Source organism: Drosophila teissieri, chromosome 3R (genome assembly GCF_016746235.2).
Source record: "Drosophila teissieri strain GT53w chromosome 3R, Prin_Dtei_1.1, whole genome shotgun sequence".
In the NCBI taxonomy this organism is placed as follows: Eukaryota; Metazoa; Arthropoda; class Insecta; order Diptera; family Drosophilidae; genus Drosophila; species Drosophila teissieri.
The window spans coordinates 2,838,830-2,844,829 of record NC_053032.1 but is presented as its reverse complement, the minus strand read 5'-3'; the positions used below and the strand labels follow the sequence as shown (position 1 = coordinate 2,844,829).

General features: G+C 45.7%; 1 pseudogene; it reads left to right on the top strand.

Annotated features, from left to right (window-relative positions):
• The first annotated feature begins 1,069 nt into the window (after positions 1–1,069).
• LOC122621976 lies at positions 1,070–5,660 on the top strand (annotated as a pseudogene).
• Positions 5,661–6,000: the final 340 nt, after the last annotated feature.

The window sequence follows — 6,000 nt, the reverse complement described above, 5'->3', positions numbered from 1 at the left end:
CCGTGCTGAAACCCATTTGGACATACGGCTGTGAATTATGGGGAAACGCGTCCAAAACCAACATTGAAATACCTCCAACACATACCCTCTGGCCATTCCAAATAAAATATTAATTAAACATTTACCCGCCAGTTCCATATATTACATCAACATATATAACATCCACATACATTACATATATTACATCAACATATATCACATATACATACATATATTCATATACATTACATCCACTTATATCACATATACATTACATATATTACATCCACATATATCACATACACATTGCATATATTACATCCACATACATATATCACAGTGTACATTTTTTCCCGTCTGCAAATCCAAACCACAAATAAAATTTTTTCCAAGTGCCGACGCGGAAAAGGCCTTTTGTTTTCCATCAATTTCTTCCATAAAATTCCAAATCAATTTCCGAGCAATAAATTAAAAGCGGTTTTTTCTTTTTTTTAACAAATACATTTTTTATATTTATTTAATTATTTTTTTTAATTTAAAAAAAAAATTTTAAAACTACAAGACAATTCTTTTTTCATCCATAAATAAATAATACGACCGCCAAATATAAGTCGTTCACCCGATAAATCTTTTTTCCTGTATTGCTTGGATATTAATTTGTGTTTGTTTTTAGAAGTACTTACAACGCGGAGAAAAGATTCAAATTTCACCATTCCAATTTCTCCGTTTCCAGTTGTAAACAAAAAAATAAAATTTTCTACGTTCAAATAAACATTTTTTTTCACTGTGTTCCACATTCCAAGTGCTCCAACCGTAAATCAGGTGGACCTAATTACCATAAATCATTTATACAAATCGCTGTTCACTCCGAGTCAGCTGTCCAATTAGTCGAAACTACGGCGTTTCCACTTCGTAAATTTTACACCACTTTCTCACCCGTTACATCCTATACGGTCTTTTTCCGCTGCTTTATACCGTTCACGGCGGCAAGCTTAAATTTATTAAGTGCAGTCTAAGGAATCTGTCCACATTTTCAAAAGTGTGACCGTGCTCCAAAACCGCTTCCTTTCCATTTCGCATTTCTCTGATTATGCCCATCGGGGACGATAAGAAGAAATTGTCCGCTGACAAACCCAGGTCTATTTTTTCACCTCAAGGGCCCAAGAGTCCAAGAATTCCAAGCATTTCGGTGAAAACGCCTGCGCAGATTTCCGACGACTGTGCTACTCCATCCAAAGCCACAGTACAGCGCACAGCTAAAAATATGGCTGCTTCCGATCTAGCGCTAGCCAAATTCATTTCGGTTTTTGACCGCTTAAGCGAATTTGAGGCTCAGATTAACACTCCGGAATCCGCAGCTCCAACCGTCACGATGCTTAGCGTCCGACGCGACCAAGTCCGAATCCTATGGGACAAGGCTGAAAAGGAATTCGACATCTGCTCAGAGTGCCTTGTGTCAGCAGGCGAAGCGGCAGCAGGCAACATGCCTATTCTCAGGGCTAAATACAGTTATTGCTATTCAGTCTATGAAAGGTGTGTTGCCCAGCTCGTTGATAAAATCGATCAGGGCACGTCTCAGTCCATACCAGCCGCGAACGCTGCGCCCCAGGCCTACATTTCCTCTGGCTGTCGGTTGCCTCCATGAGACACAGAAGTTTTCGCAGGCGACTATCTTCGCTGGCCGACTTTCCGGGATCTTTTCACAGCCATATAAATGGCAATAATCCACGGCTGACTCCGGTTGAAAAGTTATTGCATTTAAATGCCAAAACAAGTGGCGACGCGCATGTCATCGTTTCGATTTCGCCTCTCACCAACGAGGGTTTCCGCTCTGCGTGGGAAAACCTAACAGAGCGTTTCGAAAATAAACTATTGTTGGTAAACAGTCAGTTAAAAAAACAGTTTAATGTGCAGTCGATACCACAGGAATCTGGGGCGGCCTTGAAGGTACTGCAAAGTACTGTTCAGGGTTGTTTGACTGCCTTAGAAATGTCAGGCATCAACACTGAGAACTGGGACTGCCTGCTGGTATATCTGTGTTCATCCAAGCTCCCGAAGAAGAAGAAGCCGAAATCCCGACATGGGTAGAGCTGAACACCTTCCTCACAGAACGTCATCGAACACTAGAGGCCATCGATGACGTGAGACCGTACGTACTAATTCAGTCGCACTCCAAAGCGATGAACTCAAGCGGGCCCTCTAGAAAACTAAATTCCTATGAGACGAAAGTGTCTCCAAAATCGAAAAGTTGCGACTTGTGCAACAAGGAAAACCATCCTGTCCGTGTATGTCCGCGTTTTCTCCAAATGTCGGTTGACGACCGGTCAGCCTACATTAAACGGAAGCAGTTATGCTTAAACTGCTTTGCAAAGGGACATCAGCTTCGTGAGTGCAAAAGCACGCACAATTGTTTTACTTGCCGTGGCCGGCATCACACGTTGTTGCACCGAAACAACCCCTTTTCCAGCAATTCAAGTCCTTCAAATCCTGCAAGGCCAATTTCTGCTAATCAGGCCAATTTCGTTCCAAATGAGCAAGCCGGTGTTCAAAATTATTTCGCCACGGGCTCAAGACCTATCCTTCTTGGCACTGCCGTAATCAATATTTCCCATCTTGGCACTAACTTTAAGGCCTCGCCCTGATCGACTCCGGATCAGAGGCAACATTCATAACCGAGCGACTGTTCAATCTAATTAGATTGCCATTCCAGGTGGTTCAAGCCCAAGTCTCAGGCTTAAACCAAACAGTATCCGCTCAGTCCAAGAAGCTCTGCAGTTTCACCATCCGATCTCCGACTAGGCCCGCGTTGCAGTTGGAGACGACGGCCTATGTCCTCCCTCAACTAGCCGGAAATCTGCCTTCCTACCCAATTCTGCAAAATTTCCTTCGGGATCTTCCCGATTTTCCACTGGCGGATCCAAAATTCTATTAGAGCGCACAAATAGATGTCCTTATCGGAGCCGACATTCTGCCTTCGTTGCTTCTGAGTGGAGCAAAAACCAACATCTGTGGCTCTCTTGTGGGGCAATAGACCATTCTCGGCTGGGTACTAACTGGGCCAGTGTCAGCCTCAGCACAAATCAGAATTTCCTCCTTATCGACGCAGATCTCCCACGCGTACGATAATTCACTGGACAAACTACTCACAAAATTTTGGGAGGTGGGGGATATACCAATAAAGTTGGTAAAAGAGTCCGATTCCATGTGCGAGAAGAATTTCCTTCAAACGACCACGAGAAACGAGTGCGGCAAATATGTCGTTACTCTGCCTCGTTACTCTGAGATACGATTCGGTGATCCAGGAATATCTCGAATTAAAGCACATGCGACAAGTTCTTCCTACCCATGATTGCAACGCCTATTATATGCCACATCACGCCGTCTTAAAACCGGAGAGCGTAACTACTAAACTCCGTGTAGTATTCAATGCCTCCAGCCCTTCATCGAATGGTACCAGTTTAAATGATATCCTTCATGCTGGCCCTGTCTTACAGTCCGACTTGACCATTCAAATTCTGAATTGGGCTATTTCCGATACGTCTTTAGCGCCGATATCGAAAAAATGTATCGGCAGATCTGGGTAGATCCGAAGCACACTCCATTCCAACGAATACTTTTCCGAAACAATAGAGGGGAACTCAGAGATTTCGAATTGAAAACAGTAACCTTTGGAGTCAATTGCGCGCCTTTCCTGGCCATCCGAGTACTGCAGCAGCTAGCAGCTGACGTAGAACTGAGCCATCCCATGTATGTGGATGATGTTCTAGCCGGAGCGGACTCCACGGAAGAAGGTCAGCTCAAGGTGCAAGAGCTCCGAGACGCTCTGAATTCCGCCTGATTTCCATTGAGGAAATGGACCTCCAACCAAAAGGAAGTTTTAGCGGCCATTCAGAGCGACCATCTATTAAATACTGATTTTCTCGAGATCGATTCAGAAAGCACTGCCAAAACCCTCGGTATTCGCTGGAATGAAACCTCCGACGAATTCTTCTTCGTTCCGCCAGAGTTGGCTATTGAAACGTCCTTTACAAAACGCCAAGTCCTGTCCCAAATTGCCAAATTGTTCGACCCTGCAGGCTGGTTAGCGCCGTTTATCGTTCGAGCTAAAATGTTCATGCAGGAGATTTGGCTACAGGAGCTTGGGTGGGACGAAAACATTCCAAATGAGCTTTCTCAGCGATGGCTTAATTTTCTCCAAAGGTATTCGGTTTTAGAGCAGATACGCATCCCACGCTGGCTCTCGTTTCATCCAGATTTGAAGGTCGAGCATCATGGCTTTTGCGATGCATCGCTAAAGGCTTATGGGGCGGCAATATATGTCCGCGTAGAAGTGGGCAGCACCATTATGGTGCAACTCCTAACCGCGAAAACCCGGGTAGCACCAGTCAAAACGGTTTCGCTCCAGAGACTGGAGCTGTGCGGAGCGTTATTGCTTTCCGAAATGGCTGCAGCCATCATTCCGCAGATGCCTACGATCAACTCCGAACATTACTGCTGGACGGACTCCACAATAGTGCTTGCATGGTTAAACAAGCCAGCGTGCCAGTGGACCACATTTGTAGCCAATAGGGTGACGAAGATCGCTCAGGCCACAAAAACAGAGAATTGGTCTCATGTTCAATCTGAGCATAATCCAGCAGACCTGGCAAGTAGAGGAGTTTCCCTCCAAGATCTAGCCGATAGCACGGTGGCACGGGCCGACTTGGTACGGGTCCTTGCTTATGTTTATCGTTTCATACAGCGGTGCACGAAGCAGACATCCCCATCTAATGTGCATTTGCTGGCCACTGAAATCGCCGCCGCCGAGCGGTTCCTAATTTCGAACACTCAGCGCAGAGAATTCCCTGTGGAATATCACTGCCTAAGTGAAAAGCGTCCAGTGCCAAATTCAAGTTCCATCCTAAGCATGAACCCGTTTCTAGATCCGAAAGGACTGATCAGGGCGTGCGGCTGTCTGGCGGCTTCCGAAAGCCTTCAATACAATGAACGGCATCCAGTGATTCTTCGTATAACTGCCTGCTTTCTCGCCTCCTTGCGAATTTCACACATCGCATAACTCTCCGTGGTGGTAACCAGTTAATGGTGCGCCTCATCTGGTCAAAATACTGGATTCCGAGAATTAAGAACCTGATGAAAGCAGTACTAAACTCGTGCAAAGTATGTGGGATCCACAAAAAGCGGTTGCAAAGCCAACTGATGGGTGTTCTGCCCAAAATAAGACCATCGTACGCCGGTCCGTTCAATATAAAGAACTATACGGGAAGAGCATGTCTTATTACAAAGGGGTGTGTGTTAGTTTTTGTTTGTTTCTCCACCAAGGCCATCCATTTAGAGCCTACATTTGACTTAACGACCGAAAAATTTCTTGCCGCTTTCGCTCGTTTTGTATCCAGAAGAGGGTGTCCACGTCCAGTCCAGTCAGACAATGGCAAAACCTTTGTTGACGCTGCCACCCTGCTTTCCCGCGATTTCCTTCAAGCCGTAAAAGAGTCGATGACGAATGCCTATAGTCATCAAGAGATGCAATGGCAATTTATTCCTCCGGGGGCACCCCATATGGGAGGCCTTTGGGAAGCAGGCGTAAAAAGTTTTAAGACACTATTTTACAAATGCACTGCCACACGAAAGTACACGTTCGAAGAGCTCTCCACGCTCTTGGCAAAAATAGAAGCGTGCCTTAACTCCAGCCCGCTCTCTCCTATGTCTGAGGATCCGACAGATTTGCTGGCTCTGACGCCAGGTTATTTCCTTGTCGGAGGACCCCTTATGTCCACGGTGGAACCCGAAGTAAAAGGAGAAACGAAATCCATTCTTAATCGGTGGCAGCATTTGAAGGCTCTCCATCAGCAGTTCCGAGTGCGATGGAAAGAAGAGTACCTAAAGGAACTCCACAAGCGCACTAAATGGCAGGCCCCGTCCGAAAATTTCCGCATCGATGACATGGTCGTCATCAAGAACGACAACTTACCCTCTAATGAGTGGCGGCTCGCCAGAATTGAGTCTGTCTTCCCGGGAGCCGAC